Source organism: Hibiscus syriacus, unplaced genomic scaffold (assembly GCF_006381635.1).
Source record: "Hibiscus syriacus cultivar Baekdansim isolate YM2019G1 unplaced genomic scaffold, ASM638163v2 tig00111366_pilon, whole genome shotgun sequence".
Classification (NCBI taxonomy): domain Eukaryota; kingdom Viridiplantae; phylum Streptophyta; class Magnoliopsida; order Malvales; family Malvaceae; genus Hibiscus; species Hibiscus syriacus.
In genome coordinates, this window is record NW_024063071.1 from 474,476 (window position 1) to 488,706 (window position 14,231).

The 14,231-nt window shown below is 34.1% G+C and overlaps 2 pseudogenes; both read left to right on the forward strand.

The window, feature by feature from the left end:
- The first annotated feature begins 668 nt into the window (after window positions 1-668).
- LOC120159493 lies at window positions 669-3,666 on the forward strand (annotated as a pseudogene).
- Window positions 3,667-4,488: 822 nt separating this feature from the next.
- LOC120159494 lies at window positions 4,489-14,231 on the forward strand (annotated as a pseudogene).

Below are 14,231 nucleotides of genomic sequence, written 5' to 3' on the forward strand. Positions count from 1 at the left end.
AATAGGAATCAAAATCATGTAATTTGTTTTGACACATTCTACTATTATTTTCGTTTCGATTTTATTGACCTCGGGCGAATATAAAAATTAGGTATCTAATAATAAATTTTGAAAAAAAATTAAATGATAAGAGTAAATAAAAAATAATATTAGATGATCGAAACAAAAATTAAATATAATAATAAATATAATTTTAATAATAATTATTATTATGTGATCAAAATAAAAATAAATTAATGAATGAGTGAGTGATTAAATAGATAATAATTTTTAAAATTATATGTAAATTTTGGGCCCGACAAGTGTTCCTCCTAACATGCTCAGTTATGTCCTTTCTATCACGTGATTAGAGGACTAAACTTATTGAATTATATTCAAATTGAAATTAAATTGATAAAATTTATAAGTATTAAAAATTAAGTGTGTAATTATATTGTTTTTATTAACTGTTACGTTAGCTTTTTCGTTAAATATTAACGACGGATGACTTGATTTGTTTCATTTAAATAGTTTAATGATTTTATTGATAAAATTAAAAGCTCTATGATCAAATTGAAATCTCCTTATAGTTAAGTGGTGATGGGTGTAGTTTACCAATAATTGTAATACGTTGGTTGAGGTGCTGATGACATTATAAACAGTTAAAAGGAAAAGAACGCTCCAACCCCTCTCAAAAGAAGGTTGGACGGAGGGCGGTGTCAGGCTGAAATTGTGTAATCTTTTTTATTAATTTGCAGAAGAAGGTTCCGAGAAGCGAGAATTGCATAATTTGTTCGTGGAGACGTCTCTCTAGTCCCTAACCTCTATTGTCTATCAACCTCGGTGGTCAGTTTTCAATCTTCATCATTTTTTTTCCTTTTGAATCAAAACCTGGATTCCACTTAGGCTAGCTGGAGTCGGGAAAACTTTGCTTTTCCTTTTTGTTTGCTTGTTTATTAGTTTTGGCTTACCTCAAATTGCATCTGGTTTATTCTCAGATCCCCTCCAAGAAAAGGGCTTGAGATTCGAGTTTGTTCCTCTCAGGACTACCTTGATTTACCAGATCCGAGTTCGCTAAGTCTCAATTTTGGGTACATTAAACATAGAACCTTAAAGTCAGTTTCAGAGTTGAATTTTCATTCATAAAAAATTGGGTTTTTCTAACTTCGAAGAACTCCTGCTGGGCAACCGTTGGGTTTGCTAATCCTTTCAATTTTCTTAGAACTGGGGTTTTGAATAAATAAGCTTTCGACGAACTAGCTCCTCTTTAGGGTTTGATGCTTGGGTATAAGGAATTTAATATACTTTAAGGGATTAGTTTGAATTGTTTTTCTGCTGATTTAGTAGAATTCGGAATTTGAAAAGGATTCAATTGTAGTCATGTTCTATGGTGCCGTGGAATGGGACCCTTGGCTTATTGTAGGCCAAATTGTTTGCCTTCAATGTTTATACTACCTCACACATGGGGTTTTCTTGTCATTTCTTGTCGGTACTCGTGTTTCTCGTATGAGTTTGGTATATTCTTTGACTTTGCCACCGTTACTACCTCTACCATTACCGGCTGGTGCGTTGTTGTTCCTTTCTGCTCAGCTCTATTGCAGGGTGAGAATATAGTTTCATTCTTGTCTTTTAACAATGATGCTTTATTTATATCTGTCTTTGTATCTGCAGCTTTCAGTTTTGAATACATTTATATAACAAATGGTAGTTTAGATCTACTGCTTTTCGAATGTGTTACTTATTAAATTTGCTCTTGAATAGAATACCTGTTTTCATTGAATGACAGTGTAAAAGTTGTGCACAATTAGGTTTATCTTAACTATTCAAAAACAGTATATGTGCTAGCTCTGTTACTCCTACTTTATAGATCCTTTGGTTTATGATTAAACTGCAGAGTCTCTATTTCTCCTGTTTCTTCCATGCTTCTGGGTTTTGGAACTGGCTTGGATCAATGTTCAGATTATGATGTACAGCTGTGGTGTTTGTATGTGTCATTTGTTTCATGATTTGTGTAAAAGTTAAGATTTATAAAGCTGTGCACATGAATTTTAAAATTGAATGTTAAGAGTATTGAATCTTGACTTTTTTTAGGATATTAGTATCTAATCTTGAAAAGTTAGTACCTACCTGTCCAATTTATTGCATCTTTTATTGGTTATTTTTTCTGATACAGTTGGTCTCCTATATGAGGGAGTTACACTTGCAAGTTAAATATATCCAGAGCTAGATAATGCTTCTGTGAAGATCTTCATTTAACCTTAGTTGTATTTGAATGCTCATGTATATATAGATATTGAAGTAATGTATATAAGAAGTTTAGAGATATAACAGTAATCGGCATTTTCTAAACTGAGCGTTTTTTTTATTTGGATCTATGCAGAGCTGGGTACATGCTTTATTTGATTGAAAGGGCAAAGAAATGCTTAGACTTTTCAGCCACTCTCTATATTATACATCTTTTTATATGTATCATATATGGAGGTTGGCCTTCCTCAATAACATGGTGGGTTGTGAATGTTACTGGAGTTGCAGTGATGGCTTTGCTAGGTGAATATCTGTGCATTAGACGGGAACTCATAGAAATTCCCATTACACGACTTCGATCAAGTAAGAAATAAGTCCTATATATGTTAAAAGTGACTTCTTATGATAATTGTAATGTGATTTTTTTTTCTTTATTAATCTATTGCATGTTCTTTTCTTTTGGGATTTTGTTTATCCCGCTTCTTAATATATTCTGTTTGATGCTTGGTCTGCCAAATAAATTCTGCATTTTACTAGTAGTTGGTATTATGCTTGAAGGGAGTATGATGATTTTCTTCATCACGGCTTGAATCAGTTTTACTGATTCCCGTCTGTTCTTCTATTTCAGCTGCTCTCTTTGTTCTCCAAATAATTTCCTCTGTTGTGTGGGCTGTTATTGGCTTGCAACCTTATTTTGCTCTTTGCATTATTTTATATCTATACAATGTCTGTTTTAGGGGATGTGCTAATTTTTATTATATCTTTAAAAGAATTTCTGAACCATGATTCTAGTTGAGATAATTTAGTTATGTGAGAAATCTTACTCTTGCTAAAGTAGTTTTATCACTTGCAACTGCTTAAAGTGGTCGGGAACTCGCATATGTGGCTGAGAAAATTGTGTTGGCTTGCAGCATCGACACGCTTGGGAGGCATTTCCAGGAACCAAAAAATCTTTTTGATTCTTAAACTCCTAATTTGAAAAGAAGATACAGTGCATCTTAGTTCAATAAGGGGAAAAATATAAGTTCTTGAACAGTTGAACTATGTCAAGTTAAAACATAAAGAGTCAAATACTTACCACCCAAGACTGCTAATCTATAGTTGCTTTTCAGTTAACAAATCTTTTTTCTCTTAATTGCAGATGTTTGATGATGAAGAATCAATTACGACAAAATTCCCGGTGGCATTAAAATTCATTGTTTTCCACTGCTTTGGAGGAGCTGAAGGATGTAATTCTCTGAATACCAAGTATAATTTGATATGAGAAAGAGCTAGCTTATGTTATAGATTCTATTTTCGGTCCCTAGTTCCAAAGATGATAGTGAGAAACCATAAAAGTTTGGGTAGTTCATAGTTGTGCTTAAGTGATATGAAACTGAAGCACAGAAGGCTACGTGTGCATTTGGCTTTGACCTTTGAGAAAAGATGATACACCTTCTCTGATACTGTTTTTCTGATTCTATCTGCATATCTGATTAGTTTTATTCTTTAATTAATTGTTTGGTTGATAATAAGCTGATTCTGTCACGCATGCTACTTGAGAATAACACTTGTTTGATTTTAACTTTCAATTCTTCCATTAAAGCAAAGCCACATACTTAAATTCTTTGGATTTCTGGAAAAATGTTTAAAGTGGTCAAGTTTTAAGTAAACAACTTTCAGTCTTTTCCAAAGGAAAATGAAAAGAAAACACAAATAAGATTCCAAAGAGAAGGGGGAAATGCTCATATTATCATTTGTTGTTGTTTCAATCACACATTATAGGTTTGGTTGAAAATAAGTGTTTAAACTACATCTCTAGTTTGTTTTATGTGTTTGAAGTTTTTGTTGGTCTAAATAAATATTTATTGTTTATTTTATTATTAATTTAAACAAGTATTTAATAGTTATTTTATTATTATTTAATATATTTAAAGTTTCATTCTTTTAACGAAATTTAAATCATGATTAAGTTTTAGACTAGAGCAAATAATTTGCTAAAGACAAAAATATCTGAAATTTAATATAATAAACTTGATTTGTTATTTTGTTATTTAAGGTTTCAAATTTATTGTTTTGAAGAATCTAAAGTTTTTATAATGTATCACTTTTATAATTTTTAATAATTTTATAAAATTTTGGATATATATATCGTTGAAAGGAATAATTTTGCACATTTTTAAAATATGAAAAAAATGTAGATTTTATTTTAATCAAAGGGAGAGAGTGGCACTTCCGTAAATATATCCCTCAACTCCAAAGCATTTCGTCTCTTTCTAATTCATATTTTTACGTTAAAAGACACAGAGGAAAGCTCTCTCTCCCTCTCTTACATTACACCAATCAAAAGCACCTATTCCTCAATTGGATCCACGATCTCGATCCAGGCATCTTCTTTATAATTTTTATCTGCAAAAATGGTTAGTTAATTTCTTGATCTATTTTATTCCTCTTTAGATCTGATTCAAACCCCCTTTGTTTGGTTATCAATTCCCAATTTTCTGTTTAATTTATGGAACCTGAAATGGGAAGATTTTCCAGTTATGTTATCTTTTCCGAGTTATACTGCCTTCTCTCATTTCAGTACTATGCAGCAAAGCTAGAGTGTTAGGGATTTGAATATATTGAGATCTGCCGAGTGAATGTGTTTTTCTTTTTGTTATTTGAATCGTGCAATACGAATGCTGCAATTTCGGTTTTGTTTCCTTTCCCGCTTTCGAATGATTTTGATTTAATGTTTTTTGGCTTCGACTAATTACGTGTTTCCCCCCTTATCAGCCACTCAGACTTGAAATTAAGGTACGTTTTATTAAATTTGACTTCTGTTTTATGGGTGGGTTAGATCTTATTATTTGCAAATGTGTGAATAATGTTCTTAATTGTGGTGTTGGGATCAGAGAAAACTTGCTCAAAGGTCAGAGAGAGTAAAATCAGTAGATCTCCATCCAACAGAACCATGGTAATTTCTAACTTTATTCGGTTTCCCATTTATTCGAATTTTATTTTTTTTCAAACTTGAAGGCTAAATGTGATCTATTATAATTGTAATTGCAGGATTCTAGCAAGTTTGTATACCGGAACAGTGTGTATCTGGAACTACCAGTCACAGGTATGGGAGTTCTATTAATTGCTAAAACCAGAAGCTTTGCCATGTCCCATGTAGTGAAATGCCATAAGCTGAAAAAAAAAATTAGTTGAATAAGGGATATATTTTATTATTTCGGCTAGTATCTGGAGTTTAGTTAAATAACTATCCTGTTTGCTTCTTTCTAACACTTCTCGTTATTATGTTTTTGATGTAGTGAAGTAAAGAAACCATTTTGAAAATTTCATAATGGAGCTTGATTTTTTGTTACTGTCTGAAACATTTTCCCATCATCTGGCACAGTGCAATTCTGTGGGTGTTGTGGGATGCTATGCAATAAACTATGGTTGGAGTATAAGATGGTTATTCTCCGTAGAAAACATTCATTGAACTTAATTAGTTTAAGCCTTAATCTAGATTAATTTTTGTCCATTCTGCTTAGTCCAAGTTTTTTCTTCTTCTGAAAGATATAAGGTGCCAAAGTCATATTTACCTAATCATAATAATGATGATGATCTTAGTTATCACACCAACAAATGTGTTATAGAAACCCTTCCTCTCTTCACTTGAATTGAGAATTTCTTATATATTAGAGTAACCTTAGACCTAGGGTATGACACTTGAATTGACTCTTTGTGTTCAATTACATTTCTTATTCCATCACTTCTTTTATGATCATCGGCTCAAACTCATGGAACATGGCGGGGACATGGATCTTTTTAGCTCTATGTATATGGCTTGTCCTTTATTTGTGAAACATTTTTTTGTATATTTTTAGTTCTATGAAGAATGCAATTTTTGTTTTCACATTGATATAATTTCATAATACAGGTCTATAAAAATTACTATTAATTTCATGAAATTTATTTAGTTTAAGATTTTTGGATTCTTACATCATATTAAAATAGCATTATGTTTGTTTTGTAAATTTGCTAATCATTATATGTAGATTTGAATCGTTTAGAGTTTTTACCTATCTTTTAGTGTTAACTTAGCTGTCCTTGTTGTACAGACCATGTCTAAGTCGTTCGAAGTCACTGAGTTGCCAGGTATATGTTCATTTGTTATGATTCATCTATCTTTGTCTGCTGATACTATTTTTCCATTTTCTTTCATTGTGATGGTGTTATTACTATTCTCTGAAGTTGACATTTTCCATCTGCAGTTAGGTCGGCCAAGTTTGTTGCACGCAAACAATGGGTTGTTGCTGGGGCTGATGACATGTTTATTGTTTACAATTACAACACAATGGATAAGGTCAAAGTATTTGAGGCACATACCGATTACATCAGATGTGTGGCCGTCCATCCTACTCTTCCTTATGTGTTGTCATCGTCTGATGATATGCTCATAAAGCTTTGGGATTGGGAGAAGGGTTGGGTGTTGTACTCAGATATTGAGGGACATTCCCATTATGTCATGCAAGTGACCTTTAATCCCAAGGACACTAATACTTTTGCCAGTGCATCTCTTGACCGTACTATAAAGGTACAAAGGGAACCTTTCTGGTTGTAATTTTTTTTCTTAATTTTCTTGCTTCATTTTGTATAACCTTGCTAAATCAGCCTTGGCTCTGTTTGAAATTTCTAGATTTGGAACCTTGGCTCCCCCGACCCAATTTTACTCTGGATGCCCATCAGAAAGGTGTAAATTGTGTTGATTACTTTACAGGCGGTGATAAGCCCTATCTGATCACTGGTTCTGACGATCACACTGCTAAGGTATGCACTATGCTGCTAAAACATTTATTCTGCTTTCTTTTGACCATAAATAAATCTTCAGGAACTATTTACTGATAAATTCCATGGATGCAGGTATGGGACTACCAAACAAAGAGTTGTGTTCAGACATTGGAAGGCCACACACACAACGTTTCTGCTGTATGTTTCCATCCTGACCTTCCAATTATTATCACCGGTTCTGAGGATGGGACAGTTCGTATCTGGCATGCTGCCACTTATAGGTAGAAACATTTCTGCTTTGTCATGCTTACCCCCTTTTGATTTCCAATGGCCGTTTATTTTGTGGTGAGACTAATATTATCTAGTTCTGTTTCTGCATAACAACTCAAATTCCTCCTTATTTCTCACTTCATGTCTCAGTATTGGATTGGCTAAAGTGTGAATGCTTTTGGATTGTAAATTGTTGGCATGAGTATCTTGAGTAAACCTGTCCAAGGTCCAGGCCCTGGACTAGGAATTTGTAATTTGGGCTTGAAAATACATTGGATTCAGTTATAAAAAAAAATATAAATATTAAAATAAAAATATATTTTATATTTTATTATGTAACTGTAATTTGGGCTTTTGAGGTGGCCACAAGCATGGGTAGGCAAAATATAAAATTCCCAGGCCTCGGCCACGGACCGGTCTAATCTTGAGATAGATGTAGATATCCATGGTCTGGAGCTACTTTGCTGCTTTAACCATTAATATTTCATCCTTTAGTGTTTTCTTAAGATGTTTTGATTTTAATAGTTTCTGATGCATGTGATAGTGTATTTTATGTGCTTCAACTTATTACGTTTTACCCAATTCATTTGTTTTCAGGCTAGAAAATACATTGAATTATGGTCTTGAGAGAGTTTGGGCAGTCGGATATATGAAAGGTTCACTGAGGTAATTTCTTTTGGTTAAATCATGCAACAGTTTCATGTTATTTCTTCTTTTCCCCCCCACAGTGTTAACTTTTTTTAGCTTGTTTATAACTTAAATGCTAGAATGATTTTGTGGTCATTAAATGCTAGAAAAAACTCTTGAGAAATGCGAGCAATCAATTATTACTCATTGAAAACATGTGAGATATCAATTATAACCACATTCTTTTAGGTTGTTTGACCTGTCTTCTTATGTTGTATGTTTCTTTTTGCACGCAAATTGATGATATTGGATTTCTCAACAGAGTTCTTGATTAGTTTTCATGTCAGGGTAAAACTAATATACCGTTTTTGTCTTACAGGATTGTGATTGGATACGAAGGAACTATTATGGTGAAAATCGGCCGTGAAGTACCTGTAGCAAGTATGGACAACAGTGGGAAAATTATATGGGCTAAGCAAAATGAAATTCAAACCGTGAATATTAAGAGCGTAGGAGCAGATTTTGTAAGTGTATTTGTCATAAAAAAATTCTTTCTGCATTCATGGTGTGACCTTCAATATTGGATTTGTTTTTCACCTTAAGGTAATAGTGTTATTTTTTTTTTCTTTGGTTCTTAGGTTACTGATGGAGAGAGATTGCCTTTGGCTGTTAAGGAATTGGGGACCTGTGATCTATACCCTCAAGTGAGTTGCTGATTTCTAGCATCATTTAAATGAATTTGTGCATAATATTATGGGTCACTCCTAAAATATGTCGATTAATTTTGTTTGTAGGCTGCATTTTATGTTTGTGTATAATTTTACCCTTTAGTTTATCTGTATTCCAGAGCTTAAAGCATAACCCAAATGGGAGGTTTGTTGTAGTCTGTGGAGATGGTGAGTACATTATATATACAGCTTTAGCATGGAGAAATAGGTCATTTGGTTCGGCGTTAGAATGTGTTTGGTCATCAGATAGTGAGTATGCTGTTAGAGAAAGCACGTCAAAAATCAGATTTTCAGCAAAAGTTTCCAGGTTTGTACTTTTTGTCATTTAGATGGTTCCTCTTCTTGGAAGGCATTTTTCATATAAAAGGTTTTTGTGCTTGCACACCTTGTTTTATGTTGTTGAAAGATTTGATATAAGCTACAGATCTATCGCTTCTAGAGGGTTCAACTGGGTGAATAAAATTTTGGGTAGGGAAGGGGTTTGCAATATTCAAGACAATGTTAACTTTGAATTGAACAGATTGACTTGCTATTCTTTAAGTGGATGCGATTAATATCTTGTTATATGTATTATGTAGTTCCATTTGTTATGGAATTTTATCTAATGATATATTCAAGTTCATATTTACAATGTAGCGGTATTGACAGAGATTAACATTTCCAGGAAAAGAAGAGTGTCCGGCCAACCTTCTCTGCTGAGCATATTTTTGGGGGCACTTTACTGGCAATGTGCTCCAATGATTTTATTTGTTTTTACGATTGGGCTGAATGCAGGATGATTCGTCGAATTGATGTTACTGTGAAAGTAAGCAAAAATAGCTCTACTTGCTCCATTTGCTTCTTCCATCATTCATTCTAATGTCTTTTTTGTTTACGTTGCGGAAAATGTCAGAATCTCTACTGGGCTGACAGTGGTGACTTGGTGGCAATAGCTAGTGATACATCTTTCTATATCCTAAAGTACAATGTAAGTCTCCTTACTGTAATCTGCTTCTTAGACCAGCAAAACCAATGGACTCTTCATTTGTCTGTTAAGTGCACAATTTCTTACAGTTGTGCACCAATGAATTTTGATACTTTCGTGTTGCAGCGGGATGTAGTTCAGTCTTACTTAGAAAGTGGAAGACCGGTTGATGAACAAGGAGTTGAGGATGCATTTGAGCTTCTTCATGAGACCAATGAACGTGTCCGGACTGGAATTTGGGTTGGGGACTGTTTCATTTACAACAACTCTTCATGGAGACTTAATTACTGTGTTGGTGGAGAGGTATTTGTGTTATGCTTATCCTTAGGTTTAAATTGTTCCATACATTTAGATGTGTTGGTTTTGATGGTTCACTTTGATTATTTAATGGGTTTAGGTAACCACAATGTTTCATTTGGATCGTCCGATGTACTTGTTGGGATATCTTGCAAGTCAAAGTCGAGTATATCTGATAGACAAAGAGTTTAAGTAAGTCAATTGGTGAATGCTAATTTTTATGTCAAAATGGATGTTGGTTTTGCTTTGAAAATGCATTGCTAATGTCAATTTGCCCTCATTTTTTTTCATTTGTAGTGTCATGGGATACACATTACTTCTCAGCCTGATTGAGTACAAGACTCTTGTGATGCGTGGAGACTTGGAAAGGGCCAATGAAATTTTATCTTCAATTCCTAAAGAGCATCATAATAGGTATGCACCTCAATATATTTCCTTCCATTTTCAAAGAATATAGTTGGTCATGTTCCAGTTTTCTTGCAACTGTTATTGGGTTGGAGACGTAAAATTCATTTCTGCTTTCTCATTATTTTCTCTCATTTGTACTTCATTTCACATCTGGTTCCTGATTACTCATCTCATGCTGAGTATTTATGCCTCTTGTGCTTGGAGTTTATTTTCATCTTTGGTAAATATCTTTTCATCTCTGGATGTGTTGAGAAACTCTAAATTCCCGTTTGTCTCTACAAGTAGCTTACTATAAAGCTATTCCCTTTATCTTTGGGCATTCCTTTCCCTGGAAGCCATTTATTTTAAAATTGCTGTATCCAATTTCTCCATTTTTTAACTTATGATTTTTGAAATACTTCTTGGATTTAATCAGTGGTTTGCTTGCATGATAGTGTGGCTCGTTTCCTGGAATCACGAGGTATGGTAGAGGAAGCTCTAGAAGTAGCTACAGACCCTGACTACAGATTTGAGCTTGCGATACAGCTTGGTAAACTAGATATTGCTCAGGTAAGTGTTATCTAATTGGCTTGGGATGGAAGTGCCACTTCTTAGATATTTCCTTGAATGTTTGAGTTATATATTCAGTTTTAATATTCTCTTTAAGAAATTTCTGTCTTCACTAGAGATTCATACTCATTTGTGCAGGAAATAGCCGCACAAGTTCAGAGCGAGTCTAAATGGAAACAGTTGGGAAAATTGGCCTTGTCCAGCGGAAAGGTGTTTGTGTGTTCTCTAATTTGCCAAAAAAAAAATTGTGCCATTTGGCTCTATTATGATTGTCATTCTTGATTTTTCCAGTACCCGTTTTTAGTAGCTTTTGCTTCTATATTTGAATCATGTGGTTACTGATCACAATCTGAAAATGTTCAATGTGTTAGCTCTTGAATGAATATCTCTCAAGGATGCAGGAATAGAGCTTTGCTTTTAATTACTACTTTTCAATTTATAGAGCTATGGCTTGGTTATTTGACTAGTAAATGGATTGTAAAATGGCCTTATGTGTGCTTAGTGTCTTCTTTCATGAAATGTTGTACATTACAGTTTTCTGAAGTAGATATTGAATTGTATGACATGCTCTAGTCTTTTGTCTGAATGTAGCTCGATGGACATAAAATGCCGTATACATTGTTAGTTTCCAGTTCTCTCAGCTAGTTTGATTAATTTCTTTTAATTATGTTAAACTTGTCTATTGTCATTGCAGCTAACAATGGCTGAGGAATGCATGAAGCATGCCTTGGACCTAAGTGGTTTATTGCTGCTTTATTCCTCCTTGGGAGATGCTGAAGGAATATCAAGACTTGCATCGCTTTCCAAAGAGCAAGGGAAGAACAATGTTGCTTTCCTTTGTTTATTCATGTTGGGTAAATTGGAGGACTGCCTTCAGCTTTTAGTGGAAAGGTAACTCCTTGTTAGTTACCTGATAAAAATAGACTGCCACATGTGCCAGTAATGGATTTATTGAAGTATTCCTTTTGCAGCAATCGGATACCAGAGGCTGCTCTTATGGCTCGATCTTATCTTCCAAACAAAGTTTCAGAGATAGTGGCAATTTGGAGAAAAGACCTCATCAAAGTTAGTTCCCATTACTTTGTATTTGTGGTGTTTTTTCGTGCTTTCTTCTTTACAAATTGTGTTTGTTTTATCATGAACTCTTGTTCGTTTTGGTTCTGCTTGTTTGATCTTGTTAATAGTTTACTATTCTTCTTACTCTCTGAGCTTGTGGTTCATAAGTTAGCATGTTTCTCAACCATGTGAATATATCTACCTTTGCCCCTTTTATCCCAGATGTAAACTAGTATGGCTTGATTTCTTTCCCTTTGTTCAAGTTGACGGTTCATTTTTTTTTATGTAACACCTTGGTATTTTGCTGGAAAAGACTGGTTTGAAATTCTTTCCAATGGAGTGTTGGATCTAAAAGCTAATGAAAACAGACTTATCCTTTTCTTTTAATTTCTTTGTATTTTTATTCAAAGTGCAATGCTATTTAAGTTCTTTGTACGCATGCGACATGAATCAGTTGAGCTTGTGTGTTTCTTTGATGGTACCCGGAAGTCAAATCTACCTTCTCTAACACTTCTTTTACTTATGTTACTTAATACTTATTATGTTTGTTTAATTGAATAGATTGCTAAATGATTTGAGGTTATTTTTTACATCATCTGTAGGTTAATCCAAAAGCTGCTGAATCTTTAGCTGATCCTCAAGAGTATTCGAACTTGTTTGAGGATTGGGAACTTTCTCTTTCAATGGAGTCTAAAGTGGCAGAAAGAAGGTATTAAACAGGATTCGTTTCTGTTTATTTTTGCTTGTTATTGGTTACTATATTTGTAGACAATTTTATCAAATCAATTCTGTACTGTTTTTAATTTGTACCACTTTCACATGATCTTGGTACACCCTATTTTTCTGTCTCACATGGATATGCTATCAACTTTCGATTGTTTTGTAGGGGTGTTTATCCTCCTGCAGAAGACTATTTGAACCATGCTGATAGATCACGGATGACACTTGTGGATGCTTCAGAAGCATGCAAGTAGAGGATGAGGAGCCACTTGAAAATGGTGATGTATATCATGAGGTATAATCTATATATGTATTCTTTTCCATTTTAAGTTGGCAATATATTAAATCTAGGAACTGCTTTGAGTGGTTCAGGACTAAGGTCTGGTTTTACTTTGTCCTTTATTTTGTGGGATTCAGGCTGCAGAACCAAATGGACTTGATCAGAATTTAGATCAGAATGGAGAAGAGGGTAGCCAAGAGGAGGCTGTTGTTGTGGATGCTGATTCTAATGATGGTGCAGTACTCATCAATGGTAATGAGCCTGAAGAAGAGTGGGGTATGAATAATGAAGGTTCCCGGTCAGCCTAAAAGCTATTGGTTGGGGCAGTGTAAAAATCGAAATTGTCTCTGGTGATTAATAGTTTCTAAAATGTCATTCTAACCCCTTTATCTTTTGGGCTTCACTGACTCGTAGCACACAACAACTAATTGTAACAATTATACTGCCCCGCTAAACTCTAAACAGTTTTTCTGACTTTGTTTTCGTCTTTTTGACTTTTGCAAATTATGATATTACTAATATAGCCTTTCTTTCCCGTATTAACAAATTTGTTTCCCAAACATGAGTGGCAATCAAATTAGTTTGACGCCTATTGTTGATTAATAGGATGTAAATTTGTTGGCCTTCAATTCCTCATGTACCTTGCAGGCTGCTTTTTGTATTTATTTTATGCTTGTACTATCAATTTAGTGCATTCTAACATCATCAAAATAGTAATATTTATTCTGTGTACCATAGGACATTACTATGAATCCTAGATTTTGTTATTATATGGTGTTTTTGATAGTTCTTTTGATCTGCCGTGCCTTGATTCTTACTTTTTATCATTCTGTTGTTGGCAGTGCTTACACCAGATCACTAGGTCCCATGAAGACATTCATTTCGCAGCACTTATTCGAGGTGAGAAACTGGTATTCTTATTATTTCTTGAAGAGAAAGCCTTCATGGTTTGAATTCGCTTGACTCATGCCCGACCTTGGGCTAGGGGCCAAAGTACGCATATTGGCCCTTTATAAATGTGCATGTATCTTCATTTCGAGCTCCACTCAGCACTTATTCGAGATGCAGTGTTTATTTCTTTCCAAATAAAATCTAAACAGAGTGGTTCAATAGGATAAATCATTACCATTATCGTTGTTTTAACAGATATCAAACTGAGGTCTGATTGTCTCATGAACCCAGCAGTTTGGAGCTTGGGGAGGGGCATATACAAGTATTCGGTTAGCTTTGAAACTATGATTTTAGTTGCTTATTTAAAGTTTTAGCATATATATTCTTTCGAGGCATTTTTATATGTGCCATTATCAATGTAGAAAGAATTTGAGAGTTAGCGTCTTAGCGACGATTACCCGATTCTAGCCCA